The sequence below is a fragment of the Rattus norvegicus genome, chromosome 8 (genome assembly GCF_021556685.1).
Source record: "Rattus norvegicus strain SHRSP/BbbUtx chromosome 8, alternate assembly SHRSP_T2T, whole genome shotgun sequence".
Taxonomy (NCBI): domain Eukaryota; kingdom Metazoa; phylum Chordata; class Mammalia; order Rodentia; family Muridae; genus Rattus; species Rattus norvegicus.
Genome location: NC_141541.1, coordinates 26,663,056 through 26,677,994, shown reverse-complemented (window position 1 = coordinate 26,677,994; position 14,939 = coordinate 26,663,056). Strand labels below are relative to the sequence as shown.

The window sequence follows — 14,939 nt, the reverse complement described above, 5'->3', positions numbered from 1 at the left end:
CTTGGCACTGTGAGAGGCCAGGAGCGGCCATTGTGAAGGTTTGGGCAGAGTTACAATAGAGAGCCCAGGACTGAAGGAGTCCTGGAGAGAAGTTGAGTATTATATGGCAGGGTTAGAACCCCTGAAGGAAGCATAGTAGAGGCTATTGAAGGTTCATCCCAGGTGCAGTGGGAACCCAAACAGTCTGGCGATGTCAGGACCATGGGCTGACCAACGACAGCAGTTGCTACGGAGTGAAGCTGACCTAAACCTGTGAGATGAGCTATGTGATTGTCCGATCCCGAGAGGGGAGCTACATCAGCCCTTTGGAGTCTAGAAGATCATGAGTCTTAAGATAGTTGAGCTTTACGCTGTCTGTCGGATTTGGGTTTTGCTTTGACTTGGCTGTGACTACACTCTGGTTCCTCCCTCTTGAGTAAGAAAGAATGTAACTTTTTCTTCTTTACAGGCGCCCACAATTAAGATACTTGGATTCTCAGAGAGACTTTGAATACTTAAAAGGACTACTTCTAAAGTATCTGAATTTTGTAAAGGCTGAAACTTTTAAAAGTTGGATTTTTTTTTTTTTAAAAATCAGGGCAGTGGTGATGTACATCCTTAATTCCAACATTTGGAAGGCAAAGGCAGGCAGATTTTTGTGAGATTGAGGCCATCCTAGGCTACAGAGTGAGTTCCAGGACAGCCAAGGTTACATAGACTTGGTCTCAAAAGCAAAAAAAAAAAAAAAAATTGAAATGTTTTATGCTGTGATATTAATATAAGATCGGAGGGATAAGCAAGAAAGGAAGGGTTATGGTTTAATAGTATTGTGTCAGTGTGTTAAACTGACAAATGACATGTTTTTTTGTTTTTTTGTTTGTTTGTTTTTGTTTTTTTCTTTTTTTCAGAGCTGGGGACCGAACCCAGGGCCTTGTGGTTGCTAAGCAAGCGCTCTACCACTGAGCTAAATCCCCAACCCCAGACAAATGACATGTTATCCTTGTTTGGTTTTGGCCAGCTTGACACAAGCTGGGGCCCTCTGGGAAGAGGGATCTCAGTTGAGAAAATGCCCTCATTGATTATCCTGTGGGCAAGCCTGTGGGGCATCTGCTTGGATTGATGATTGATTAGAGAGGGCCCAGCAAAGCCCGCTGTGGGTAGTATCATCTCTGGGAAGGTGGTCCTGGGTTAGATAAGACAGGCTGAACAAGCCATGAGGAGCAAGCCAGTACACAGCTCCCTCCCTCCAAGTCACTGCCTTGGCTTCCCTCAATGAGAGACTAGAAACTGTAAAGTGAAATAAAGCCTTTATCCCCACGTTGCTTTCAGTCAGTGTTTCAACCACGACAATAGAAACCCAGTTACAGTCAGTTCTGAGCTGCCAAGGGTGGGTGCTGGGATCTGAACTCAGTGTCATGATTGAGCACCAAGTGCTCCTAACCCCCCTGGGCTAACTACACAGCTTCTGAGTTTTTGTTTTTGTTTGAACAGGCTCACACAGAGCACAGGCTAGCTTAGAACGCTCTATGTAGCAGAGGATGACCTTAAACTCCGTGACTCTCCTGCCTTCACCTGCCAAGTGCTGGAGTTATAGGTGCGTTTGCTGGTTTAAGGGGTCCTAGGTACCAAAACAAAGGTCTCATGAACTCTAGGTGGGTACACTACCTACTGAGTTTATTTATTTTTATTTACTTGTTTGTTTACTTTAGATACCAAATCATTATATAGCCCAGGCTGGCCTCAGGCATGACTCCTGTTTCAACTTCCATAGCGCTGGAATTATGGGTATGTGCACCCCTGCTCTTCCTCCCCTCCTCCTCCCTCCCCCTCCTTTCCTTCTGCCCCTCCTTCCCCTCCTCTTCTCCCCCTTCTTCCCCTCCTTCTCTTCTGTCTCTCCTCCCCCTCCCCCTCCTCTACCCCTCCTCCCCTTCTGGCTCCCCTCCCCCTCCTCTTCTTCCCTCCTCCCCCTCCTCCTCTTCTGCCCCTCCTCCTCCTCTTCCTTCTCCTCCTTCCCTTCCTGAACCCAGGGCTTCACACTGCTGAGCACATATTCCTTTACTGAGCTACAATGTTACTTATTTCTGAGGCTCTTTACATATGAAAGGAGGGATTGTGGGAACCATAGTCAATACCTCATTCCTTTCTTTGTATTTCCCCAATCGTCTCTCAGTATGGTCTTGTGAGAAGGTTGCTACTCTCTTCTCAGCCCTATGGGTGAGGGAACTGGAGCTCAAAGAGGTTAGGATACCAGACAAAGGTGTGCCTGGAAGCCACTTGTAGAAGAGCCCTTCCCTTCACAGGCCCTGGCATGTCTTGCCTCTATAAGTTTGGGCTGGCTGAGGCTTGCTTTTCTCACTATGTAGAGGACCTCTTGGTGTGCACATAGTAGTTTTTTATTTGTTTGTTCATTGAGAGAGAGAGAGAGAGAAACAGAGAGAAGCAGAGAGAGACAGAGAGAGAGACAGAGACAGAGAGAGACAGAAAGAAAAAGAGAGAGAGCACAAGAGCTAGTGTGAGCAAGAGGGAAAGAGAAAGAGGGAGAGAGAACGCATCAGCGTATTTATGGAGGTCAGAAGACCACTTGCAGGAGTTGGTTCTCTTTCTATCATGTGAATCCTGGAGATCAAACAGCTCATTGACCTTGGTGGCAAGTGGCTAACCTGGTAAGTCACCTCACCAATCCCTCATATAATAATTACTAATTGACTACCGAGTGTCGAGAACTAATCTGGGCTCTCCAGTTCCCAGCCCCATTGACCTACTTCCTCAAATCAGAAACCATCCTAAGGGGGTTGAGGATTTAGCCCAGTGGTAGAGCGCTTGCCTAGCAAGCGCAAGGCCCTGGGTTCGGTCCCTAGCTCCGAAAAAAAGAAAAAGGAAAAAAAAAAAAAAAGAAAGAAACCATCCTAATAATGCCAGTCTTTTGTGAGTCCAGCACAAGATTAATCGTGGGTCATATCAGAGCTTTTTTGACTTAATTACCTCCCCAAGTCTCCAGAACTGACCACCAAACGTCTAAACCACGAGGCTCAGAGGAACACTTTTCATTTAAACCACAGCCAAATCCCACTCACATTAAAGGCAGTGGTAAAACTAGGCTCCAAGGCAGGTAAGCATAGAGAATGGCTTAGCAGCCTGGGACTCCGCTTGACTTGGGCTATGCACACAGTATTCTAACAATGCACTGATAACCTAGGAGCTTCACCTGCTCGTACCATGCACCCACTTCCCTTTCCTAATGATATACCCAGAAACCTGGGACAGCTAACTGCTTCAAGTTGATTGTCCATCCTACTCTGAACAATGACGTAGGGACATGGCAGTGTAGCTCAGTCAGTAAAGACACTTGCTGCTAAGGTTAAAGACTTGAGTTCAATCCCCAAGAGCCAATGGCAGGAGAGAACTGACTCCTGAAACTTGTTCTGTGGCCTCCAGACATGCCTTGACACGTGTATGCCCAGTTACACTGATAAATGTAATAATTAACACACACACATACAAAAGCAAATGATAGCATACGGTTTTCATCCCTTGGTGGCCATCAAATAGAGTTTCTCAGGGTATCTGGGTGTTGGTCAACCCAGCCTGGACTGGTTCAGGTGCAGTAAGCTCGAGTGCATTTTTATGGAGAATTCCCTTTTTACCATTTCATGCATATTCATAAGAAGCTGTGCCGTAGGAATAGGACCAGATGCCTCATGGGAAAGGGCATGCACAGCAGAGCCGATTTCCTTTAACCCATCCTGTCAATCAAAATAAGGAGCCACAAGTGCTGAACCCCTTAGCAATCAAACCCCTTTCTCTCAGACCCCAGGAAAGGAAGCCCCAAATGATAACGATAACAAGGCCCTGATTGCTCTCACCTGTGTGGCCCTTAGACCTTCTTTTTGTTTAATTAAATATTGTAAAACTTTTTTTAATTGTATAGGTATTTTGCCTAGCCGTGTGTATTGTAGCTTGTGGGTGCCTGGTGCCTACAAAGGGTGTCCAATCCCTTGGAACTGGAATTATGAAACATGTGGGTGTCAGGACTCAAGCCCAGGTCTTCTGCAAGAACATGTTCTCTTAACCACTGCTCCAGCCTTATGTCTCTGTTTCTGTGTTGTATTGAGTACACACACTCATGGTGCACATGCTATGGTGTGCATATGGAGGTCAGAGGGTAACTCGGGGATAACAGGTCTCTCTTCTTCCAATTGGGCCCAGGAATCAAGCTCAAGTTGTGTCTGGCTTGGTGGTGAGCCCCTTCACCCACTGAGCCATCTTGCCGGCCTCCCTCTCAGACTCACAGTGATCCTCCTGCCTCCACCTCCTCAGTGCTGGGATAATAGGTGCGATCACCCTGGCCAGCTAATGCTCCCTCTTATACAGTTGATAATCTCAGGGGTTTTGTCACCATATCAGGAAGCCGGCTTGGTAACCAGTGATATTATCAAAATGAACTGAACACCCAATGGGTTTCTCTCTCTCTCTCCCCCAAGCCCTTGGCCAGAGCTCCCACAGATCAGTCATAAGATCCTAGGGTCTCTAACAGGACGCACAATAAACCTCCTGGTGGAGGACATGTGAGGACACCTTGTACCCATCCCACGCAGTTGGCAGTGTCTGTGGAGTTACAGCAGGTCCTGAGGATAGATGTGGCCGGTTGTCACGTAAGAGGGAGAGCCAGTGAAATCTGTGCAGCTAGTCAGTCGGCCCACAACACTTCGGCTGCAAAGGAGAAGGAGCATTAGTGACTCCCCATGGAGCTCTGTGGGACGGCTCAGTGGCGAGAACATCTGTTGCACAAGCATGACTTGAGATCGAATCCCCAGCACCCTTGTAAAAAGCCAGGCAAGTCACGCATGCCCGTAACCCCAGTGCTGGGAGCCAGCGAAGGGCACTCATTGGGGTTGGTCAGCTGCCAGTCCTGAAGGTGGGGAGTTGGAGCAGGACAAATACAATCTTTGTTCTGTTTTGAGACAGGGTCTCACCGTGTAGCCCTGGCCGCATGGAGCTAGCTGGTGATCCCAACCAGGCTGGTCTGGATCTTAGAGTGATCCACCTGCCTCTGCCTTCTGGGTGCTGAGATTAAAGGTATGCAGCACCACGCCCAGCCTATATATTTTTATTTATATTTTTCATTTTTATCATTATTATTATCATTATATTATCATCATCATCATTATTATTATTACTATACTTTGTTCTACTACACAGGGGCATGGAGCAGGGACAACTTCAGGAGTCAGCTCTCTTCTCTCACCATGTGGGGTACATTGCCTGCCCTTTTACTAAAAAGCCGTCTTGCCAGCTTCGTTGAATCCTTTCAACCCACAGTTGCCTGAATCTGGACATGGAGTGCTTCAATACAGAGAACCCACCGGGGTTCATTTCTCTCTCACGGCGATGGCTCTCCACACTTGGTCAGGGACTTGGGATTGTCTGCTCAGAAGGCTGGGCAGTGCTACAGGCCCTAACCCTGCACAGGGTCCACCAGCAGGGAGCCCGGGGTCATCTCCACCTGAGCAAACAGTAAAGTTCAGGCCAGGCTACAGGAGGATCCTTTTTTTTTAAAAAATGTGCTGGTGACTATTTATCTAATGTGTGGGTCTTCCTTGGTTCTGTCCACGGCACAACAAAATGATGATCAATTTCCCGTTACGTCTATTTCACTGGTACCTTACAAAGGGCACCACACACCCTCCCCACGGCAATGTTCCACTGCGCAGAGAAGTCACCAGGTTCACTGTAATTTTGATAATTCCTCCTCGGGGTCACCAGCCACATCTTGAACCTTCTAGGAGAGACCAGAAGCAGAAGCAGCAAAGGGAGTCTCCTGCCTCCTGTCCCTCCTCCCTCCTTCCCTCTCTCCCTCTTATGCTCCCTTCCTTCCTCTCCCTCCTTCTTGCCCCCTCTCCTCCCTCCTTCTCCCTCCTCCCTCTTTCCCTCTCTCCCTCCTCCCCTCCGTTCTTTCTCCCTCCCTCTTTCCCCCTCCCCTCCCTCTCTCCCTCTTATGCTCCCTTCCTTCTTCTCCCTCCCTCTTTCCCCCTCCCCTCCCCTCCCTCTCTTCCTCTCCCTCCTCCCCTCTCTCTCCTTCTCTTCTTTCCTTTCTTCTCCCTCCCTCTTTCCCTTCCTTCTCTCCCTGTTTCTTCATTTCTCTGAGACAGAGCCTCACAAACCTCAGGCTAGCTTGTGATGCACTATGTACCCAAAGCTGACTTCGAACTTCTGACCCTCCTACTCCTACCTCTTGAGTGCTGGGGTTATTAAGGTTTATTTCTTGGGGCTAGAGTGAGAGTTTGAGTGATTCCTTGCTTACCTTCTCTCTCCCTTTCCTCATGGTTCTGGACTAGAATTGACTCATTCTGGCTGGAGAACAGAAGTCTGCAGCAAGCACACCTGGTCTGCCCGGTAACCTAGGAACCTGAATCACCTGTTCTTCCCTATCACCTGCAGGCCTGCCACGCCCCCACTTTGGCTGCCACCCCGGGTTCCATCTTGTCATTCCAGCACTGAAGGATCCAGAGTTAACCTAGCTACTTAGCGAGTAGCATAGCCCGGGCTACATGAGACTGAGTCTCAGAGAGAAAGAGGACAGGAATTGAACTCAGGATCTTTTGGATCTTGCTCTTAACAGCTAAGCCATCTCTCCAACCTCCAAGGATTTTTTTTTTAAAGGGGAACTCACAATGCACCTCTAGTTGACCTGAAATTCAATATAGAAATCAGGCTGGCTTTGGACTCACAGAGACCCACCTGCCTTCACCTCCTAGTGCTGGATTAAAGGCATGTGTCATGGTGGCTGACGTTTTCCCCGTATTTTATGTGTGGGTGTTTGGTGGTGCTATGTGCATGTGCACGGTGTGAATGCTAATGCTTGAAGACACCAGAAGAGGATGCTGGGTCCCCTGAAGCCCGAGTTACAGGTACTGCGTGCTCTCCTGTGGCTGTTCTGCAATACCAGTGGTTGCTCTTAGCATCTGAGCGTCCCTCCAGCCCCAGGTTTTGCTTTTGAGGTAAAACTCTATCCAAAAATAACATTTTTCAATTTTCAGCTTAAGGAAATATTCATAGCCATGTCTCGGGGGCAAAGGGTGTTTGCTACTGTGGAATTTTATATTGTTTCACTACATAGCCCAGGCTTGCTCATATGTAGGCTAGCCTTGCCCTTCAGACCCTCCTGTCTCCACCCACTGAGTTCTGGAGTTACCAGCCCAGCCCATAATACTTGGCTTTCTTACTAGGATTTGTTTTTGAGGTTTTTGTTTTGTTTTGAGACAGAGTCTCACTGTACAGACCAGGCAAGCCTTGCTCTCACAGAAATCCACCTGCCTCTGCCTCCCAAGTGCTGGGATTAAAGGTGTGCACCACCAAGCCCAGTTGTCACTGTATTTTTATAGGAAGAGGACATGGGGCTGTAGAGATGGCTGCACTATGAAAAATATTTGCTGTTCTTGCCAAAGACTTGAGCTCAGTTCCTAGTACCCACAGAAGACGGTTTACAACAGCCTGCAACTCCAGCTCCAGAGGCATCTGTCTCTCTTCTGGCTTCTGCACACACACACACACACACACACACACACACACACACACACACACACGCATGCACACATGCACACTGCAAAAACAAGTTGTTAACGTGTGGGATAGAGCTGGGGGCTGGCTCACTGAGTAAGAACAAATGAGCAGTGCACACACTTGAACTCCTGCGCTCAGATTCCCAACACCCACGTCAAAGCCAGGCTCTGCCTGCTCCTCTGTCCGGTAAGCTCAGCGCTGAGAGGAGGGGATGTCAGGAGGATCTCAGGGCTTGCCAGCCACCAGGCTGTATGCTCAGGGAGAGACCCTGCTTCAAGAGAATAAAGCGGAGAGTGATGGAGGAGGACACCCCACGCAAGTGGGAACACTCATGTACACAAATGCCGACTAGTGCAGAAAGATATTTTAAAAAATTTGTTTTGCTTTATGCATGCATTGCACATGCGTGTGCATGTGAGAGTATGTGTGTGGGTATGTAGATGTATGTGTGTGTGTATGCGCATGAAGGACAGGTTTGTTCTCAGCACACAAAATAGTACACAAAAAAGACCACCCAGGACTGCAGTGCTCAGCAGTTCTGAGCACACACTGCTCTTGCGGAAGACATCAGTTAGCTCCCCCTATATCTCCAGCTCCAGGGCATGGGAAACCACCTCCTCCACCTCCTCCTCCTTTTCCACCTCCTCCTCCTCTTCCTCCTCCTCCTCCTCCTTCTTTTCTTCTTCTTCTTCTTCTTCCTCTTCCTCTTCCTCTTCCTCTTCCTCTTCCTCTTCTTCTTCTTCTTCTTCTTCTTCTTCTTCTTCTTCTTCTTCTTCTTCTACTTAAAAGATTTATTACTTTTTTATTTATATGAGTATACTGTAGCTGTCCTCAGACACACCAGGAGAGGGCATCGGATCCCATTACAGATGGTTGTGAGCCACCATGTGGTTGCTAGGAATTGAACTCAGGACCTCTGGAAGAGCAGCCAGTGCTCTTAACCACTGAGCCACCTCTCCAGCCACCCCCTCCTCTTCCTCTTCTTCCTCCTCCTCTTCCTCCTCCTCTTCCTCCTCCTCTTCTTCTTTTCTTCTTCAACTTCTTCTCCTCTTCTTCTCTCCCCCCTCCTCCTCCTCTCCCTCCTCCTCCTCTGCCCCCCTCCTCCTTCTTCATTTTGATTTTGCTGTTTTGTTTTGTTTTGTTTGAGACAGGATTTCTCTTTGTAAATCGGGCTGGCCTCGTACTTGCAGAGATCAGCCTCCTGAGTGCTGGGATTAAAGGTGTGCACCACCACCATCCAGCTAGACAGAGTTTTCTACCAAAGGATTAGGTAAGACAAAGCCCTCTCCTTTGGAAAAAAAAAAATTGTCAAGAAGTCACTTGGCAGAAATTTGATTCCTCTAGGGTCAGTACTTTTGGAAATCAAAATATGTACTTGACTTTCAACTCTCCATAGATACCTTGCTGCTCCCTGTCAGCCAGCCTCAGAATGTGAGGCACAGCTCTGACCACTTAGGAGGCACAGGACATCTTTGTGTTTGGAATCTTGTCAACCTAAGCTAGACTGTGCACCCTGCTACGGAAGTAAAAGGCTTACCTTGTCTTGCCGTTTTTCTTTTCTATTCTTTCTTTTCTTGTCCTACTTCACTGTGATAAAATACTCCAACTAAAAACAACCTGGGGAGGAAGGGGTTATTTCAGCTGACAGTCCATTCCTGCGGGAAGCCAAGGCTAGAAACTGGAGACAGGAAGTAAATGGATGCGGGGAGGGCACCAAGGAGGACCTGCTCAGGGATACACCCACCCACCGTGGGCTGGGCCTTCCCATGTCAGTCGTCAACCAAGAAAATACCTTCACAGACCAGTCTGACGAAGGCAGTTCCCCTACTCAGGCCTCTTCCTAGATGACTCCAGCTTCTGTCAAGGTGACAAGCAAGCAAACAACAGCACACCACACACACACACACACACACACACACACACACACACACACACACACACACAATCTTGGTTGTCAAATTCAATCATCTTTTCCAATGTACATCATTGGCTTACTTGTTTTTCTTTTCTTTTTTTCACAATTTATTTATTTATGCACATGACTGTTTTGTCTTCAAGCATGCCTGCACACTAGAAGAGGGCACAGGATCCCATTATAGATGATTTTGAGCCACCATGTGGTTTCTGGGTATTGAACTTGGGTCCTCTGGAAGAGCAGTCAGTGCTCTTAACCTCTGAGCCATCTCTCCAGACCAACTTGCTTGTTCTTGAAACAGCATCTCATGTGGCTCAGGTTGGTGTCCAACTCAATGAGTAGGCCGGGATGACCTTGAACTCCTGAATCTCCTGCACACACCTCCGGCCTGAGTGCTGTGTGTGCCTCTGTGTCTGCTTTATGTGGTGGTGGGACACAGAACTTCCTGCAAGCTTGTCAAGCTCCCTCCTAGTCACATCCCAGCCTCCTGAACCCTCAGGAGATTCGATGGAAAGCCACGCCTGATCTGGGCTCCCCAAACTGTGTGATGATCTCCCAGCTCTGGGTCCCTTGGTGCCAGCACACTTATTTCTGTCATGTCTCACTCCCCGTCAACCTGCCCTACATCTTTTTATTTATTTATTTATTTTTTTTTTATTTATTTTTTTTTTTGGTTCTTTTTTTCCGGAGCTGGGGACCGAACCCAGGGCCTTGCGCTTCCTAGGTAAGCGCTCTACCACTGAGCTAAATCCCCAGCCCCAACCTGCCCTACATCTTACCTGCCCCCTCCAACCACCCTCTGGGAGCACAGATCCGGAAGGCAATTTAGATCAACTTATTTCGGTCTTGCAGGGAGAGGTCTATGCAGGGAGGGCTGCCAAGTCCCCGGGGCCTCGATTGTGACATACTTATCGCCGTGAAGCCATTGAATAAAGACAACAGTTTCTTCAAGAAAAAAATGAGGCATGTGTATTTCAGCCATGATGGCAGACCTGGGGGGCTCTGGTAGTTAAGTCAGCATTTTCCCTAAACCTCTGGGCTGCTGAGTCCTCACATGTCAGCAATCTTAGCAAGGTGCATTCAGTTGATTTGCTCAGTTTCCTAAGTACCTGGTCACCTCCGTGGGCTGCTTGGCTTAGCCTTAAACCTTAAACCTTTATCACACCACAATAGGAAGCTGGCTGGGCATGGCGGCAAACACCTTTAATGCCAGCAGGTGAATCTCTGTGAAGATGAGGCAGGCCAAGACTTGAAACACACACACACACACACACACACACACACACACACACACACACCACAACTGTTGGAGAGATGGCTCAGGGGTCAGATCCCCCAGCATCTACTCCAATCTGCTCACAACTGCCTAAAACTTTTGATGCCTTCTTCTGCCCCCAGTGGGTCCCTACATTGACATGTAGCCAACAACTCACGCAGACACACATGCACAGACATAAAAATAAAAATTTGGAAAAGGCATAACAACACAGTTGGAAGCTGAGCGAGATTGACAGGAACACAGATGCTCCCCAAACAGCTGCTCAGCTCCTTCTCCAAACAGAACATGGGACACAGGAGATAAGCTTCCTATATGTCACCAGGGCCACCTGGCCAAGTGCTTAGTACTTATCACCAGAGTGACTGACATCTCGCTGGGTGATCCTGCCACACTGCCCCTGAAGCCTGGTACACTAGATGCTCAAGGAACCAGAGCGCAATGAACGAGAACAGGGCTTTGAGGGGCGCACATTTTTTGTTAGTTTTGTTTTTTTAACTTAATGAAAACTTTAACCTGAAAAATAAATTCCAGATGGCCTGAAACTCGCCATGTAGACCAGGCTGGCCTCGAACTCACAGAGATCCACCTGCCTAGGCTTCCCGAGTGGTGTATGGGTGATGTACCCAGACAGCTGGCTTCATATTTTGCACCACCTCTGAAAATTTGCAGTGTCCTGCCTCCCCCGCGCGGCAGGTGGAGGGATATGTTTCTCCCTTCCACAAAGAATTCTGGGCGTGTGAATGCGGCATCGCTGTTGAATCCTCAGGATTTTAAATTTAAAGGATTTCCTTGACCTGCAAAATCACACTGACCTGATGGAGCAGCTGCGAGGGCGGAGTTCTGGAGCTGTCCCCTAGTGGCCGCTAGGGGACACTATTCCCACAGAAAACAATTGAAGCTCCCCCCCCCCCCCCCCCCGCCCACGTACTTAGGGATAGAGAAGCAGGCTTCTGGGTAAGGTCTGCAAACACTGTCCCCTCGTGGCAGATGCGTGGGGTAGCAGTATCTTCAAGCACTGTTTTGTGTCGTGCTGGGCAAGCACACGTTGGTGGAGGGCTCCATGTCCACACTTGCCCTCTAAGTCCTCTCCTCCGCTCTCCTCTCCTCCTCTTCCTTCTCACCCCTCCCCTCCCCACTCTCTTCTTTAAGACTGGATCTCATAGCCCTTAGCCCGGGCTATCCTCAAACTCCATGTAGCCGAAGATGACTTCAAAACACTGGCTTATTAATACAACCTGTCTCTCTGTGTCCTTAGTACTGGGGCATGTGGAAGCCACGCTATGGGAGTCTCCCACAGCCTGAATTCCTGCTGGCCAAGTAGTCAAGGATGGCCCTGGACTCTATTCTTTTTTTTTCTTGTTTTTTTTTTCTTTTCTTTTCTTTTTCTTTTTCTTTTTTTTTTTTTGAGATTATAATATTATTATATTTCTCTCTTTCCTTTCTCCCACTGGATCCTCCCACATACCCTTCCTTGCTCCCTTTCAAATTCATGGCCTCTCTTTTTATTGTCCTTATATTCATATATGCATATGTGTATACACATACACTCCTAAATATAATGATGTTACTCGTGTGTGTGTTTTCTGGGCTGATCATTGTTTTTGGATAACCGAATGCTGTGCTCCTCCCTGCGGCGGACTACTCCTCCCCCAATCGCCTGTTGTTCCTTGTGTAGGACTGACATGACACATGGCCCTCCTGGGCTTTCCTCTGTCCACGCCGAGATGTCTACTGGTGTTGTCCCTGTTCAGTTCACATTTAGGCAGTCATGCTGGTGATACATTGTGGGTGTGGCTTCTGATATTTCCAGAAGACACAACCTCACAGCAATCTCCCAACCCTCCTTGATCCTTACGCACAAGGGTGGGCTTTTGTCTGTCTGTCTGTCTGTCTGTCTGTCTGTCTGTCTGTCTTCCTTCGGTGCCATCCCTGCCCCACTAATACAAGGCTGTTTGTAAATGTATCCACTGAGACTGGGCTCCTCAACTCTGCAGTCTGATTGGTTGTGGGTTTTTTTTTTTTTTTTTTTTTTTTGTAGTGGTCTGCATCTGTGGCAAAGCGAGGTTTCCTTGATGGGACCTGAGAGCCACAGTTAAAAGCGCAGATCTGGCATTAGGCTCCCCCAATGGTTTTTCAAAAAAAGACTTATTTATTTCTCATATACACGTGTTCTGTCCGTACGTATGTGTGCCAGTTAGGGCTTCCATTGTTATGAAGAGACACCATGACCCAGGCAAATCTTATAAAGGGGCTGGCTTACAGGTTCAGAGGTTCAGGCCATTGTCATCATGGAGGGAAGCATGGCAGCATCCAGGCAGGCATGGTGCAGGAGGAGCTGAGAATTCTACATCTTCATCCAAAGGAAGCCAGGAGCAGACTGTCTCATGGGCAGCTAGGAGCAGGGTATCACAGCCCATCCCCACAGTGACACACTTCCTCCAACAAGGCCATACCTCCCAATAGTGTGCCACTCTCTGGGCCCAGCATATTCAAACCACCACAGTATGTTTGTGCACCATATGTGTGCCTGGTGCCTTGGAGGTCAGACGAGGGAATAAGACCCCTTGGAACTGTACCTATGAACTATTACGAGCCATCATGTGGGTGCTGGGAACCAAACCCATGTCCTTGTAAGAGCAACAGTTGATCCTAGCCACTGAGCCATGTCTCTAGTCCTGACCTTTTTTTTTTTTTTTTTTTCTGTAGACCAGGCTGGCCTTGAACCTGGAAATTCACCGGCCTCTGCCTCCCACTGAGGTTAAAGGTGTTTGCCACTACTACCTAGCTCCACTGACCTTAAACTCTTGATCTTCCTTCCTCCATCTCGTACAGGATGCCTGATGAGGGACCTGAGAGGCCACGCCCACGGATCTGAGAGGCCACGCCTACTGACTTGAGAAGTCACGCCCACTTTCGGGGTCTGGTACACACTCAGCAAGCTTTCCATCAACTGAGCAGCATCACAGTCTTATCCTCTAACAGGGATGCAGCTCAGTTTGAGAGCATTTGTCTAGCACACATGAGACCCTCGATTAAATTTCTAGCTCCACAAAGAACTAAAATAAAATAAAATTCTACTTTCTCTTGAAGAATCAGGAAACCTTCAAAGGATGATGGAATCCACTATAAGGGAAAGGCCAACACGAACTTGAAACAGTTTCAAAAGTCAAACTTAACAAGGGCCATCCCTAGCTACATAGAGAATTGGAGGCTAGCCTGGGCTACATGAGAGCACTGCTGGAATAAGGAAGAAAAGAACGGGCTGGAGAGGTGGCCCGGTGTGCCAGGAGCTGAGTGGAGACCCCGGCATCCAAGTGGCCTAGGGGAAGGGGAGGGGACAAGAAGAATGCTGGGCCCTTGAGATTTGCTGACTACTCACTAGATTCAGGTTCACTGAGAGACTACCTCAAGGAAGCCAGGCCAAGAGAGAGAGAGAGAGAGAGAGAGAGAGAGAGAGAGAGAGAGAGAGAGAGCGCGAGCGAGCAGGGCCTCTAAAGTCCTCTGTCCTAATCCTGCTCTGGGAGCACACACGTGTGCACAGACTATCCACACACATGTGGGCACACACCACACAGACACAGAGGAGAAGCTGGGATCTGGTAGCATGGGGGTGGGGGTGGGGTGGGGGTGGTGTTTTGTTTTTTGAACCAGGGCTTCCCTATGTAGTCTTGGCTGTCCTGGAAATCACTCTAGATCAGACTGGCCTCAAACTCACAGAGATCTGCCTACCTCTGCCTCCTGGTCTGCACTCCTACCACATCCCAATTTTACCTCACCCCAGTTTTAAAGATTAAAAAACAGGGCAACAAGCTTTCAAAGCCAGAGGCCTCTGAAGTTAGGAGATAAAAACAAAACATCTTGTTCTTATTTTTATTCATTTTATTTTATTAGGTATTTTTAGGCAGGGTCTCTACATAGCCCTGGCTATCCTGGTAGCCTCACTCTGTAGACCAGGTTGACTCCAACCCACAGAGATCCTCCTGCCTCTGCCTCCTGAGTGCTGGGACTAAAGGTGTGGCCACCGCGCTTGGTACCTTTTCTATTCTTAAGTTGCTTGTGTCAGGTGTTTTGTCACAGTGACAGCAAGTGGAGTAGCACAGTCCCCAGCCATGATTCTTTATATGAGTCAATCGTCTTTAAATGTTTTTAGTAGTGGATAGTAATTAATTACACATGATAATAAGATTCATTATGACACTCCTGTCA

General features: G+C 48.1%; 1 long non-coding RNA gene across 1 annotated transcript; it reads right to left on the bottom strand.

The window, feature by feature from the left end:
- Positions 1–3,488: 3,488 nt before the first annotated feature.
- On the bottom strand, positions 3,489–6,367 carry LOC148003986 (uncharacterized). Its single transcript, XR_015627552.1, has 3 exons — positions 6,281–6,367; positions 5,641–5,758; positions 3,489–4,689 (listed from the first exon to the last, which is right to left on the bottom strand). It is a non-coding gene; the product is annotated as an uncharacterized LOC148003986 (long non-coding RNA).
- Positions 6,368–14,939: the final 8,572 nt, after the last annotated feature.